The sequence below is a fragment of the Nicotiana attenuata genome, unplaced genomic scaffold (genome assembly GCF_001879085.1).
Source record: "Nicotiana attenuata strain UT unplaced genomic scaffold, NIATTr2, whole genome shotgun sequence".
NCBI classification, from domain to species: domain Eukaryota; kingdom Viridiplantae; phylum Streptophyta; class Magnoliopsida; order Solanales; family Solanaceae; genus Nicotiana; species Nicotiana attenuata.
The window spans coordinates 99,692-100,497 of NW_017674002.1; positions in this window are offsets into that span (position 1 = coordinate 99,692).

An 806-nucleotide genomic window follows, 5' to 3' on the forward strand; every position below is an offset into this window, starting at 1 on the left:
TGCTTTGGGAATTTTTTAGGCTTTTTACCATTTCAGATATTATTGTGAATTTATGCTTCTTTACGTGCAATTATTTGTTTATTTCTTTTTAAGCATTTAATTTCCTTTTCGATTGCAAAACTGACTTGTCTTTTTGTTTCTTTCCTTTACTGCTTTCCTTCATTGCCGCTATAAATTATGACATTGTTGTATTTACTGTTTTCTTAACCGTGCAAATACGTGACAACGTGCCTTTAATTGTTGCATAATCATGATCAACATCATATTCCACTCGTGCCAAACAAATACCATAGCAACGCTTATAATGAGTGGTTGCGCTCTTGCGATATTATCACCCCCTAAATCCGGAAAAGGCATATTTGCGGTAAAGAACCGAATATCCCGTCAAATACCAAACCTACCCAATACCTCCACTCACATATCAGCCTACTCCAAACTACCAAGCACCCCCTCTTACCAAAGTCCACCACCCACTTATCAATCACCTCCACCACCCACATATCAGCCTACTTCACCCAGATATTCCCAACCCGCATATATTTACCAAGCCTACAATGCTCAACCATCCCACTACCAATCCCCTCCCGCACGCCAAATCTTCCCTAGAGCTCGACCAAACTTTGACCGAAGGCCTCCGAAATAATACACAGCTATTGCTGAACCTATTGACCAGTTGTATGAAAGACTCAAAACTACTGGTTACGTCACCCCTATCCCTGCTGCTCCTGAGAACCCTTCTCAGTGGGTTAATCCAAATAAATTCTGTGCATACCATTCCGGCATGAAAGGACACACCATTGACGAAT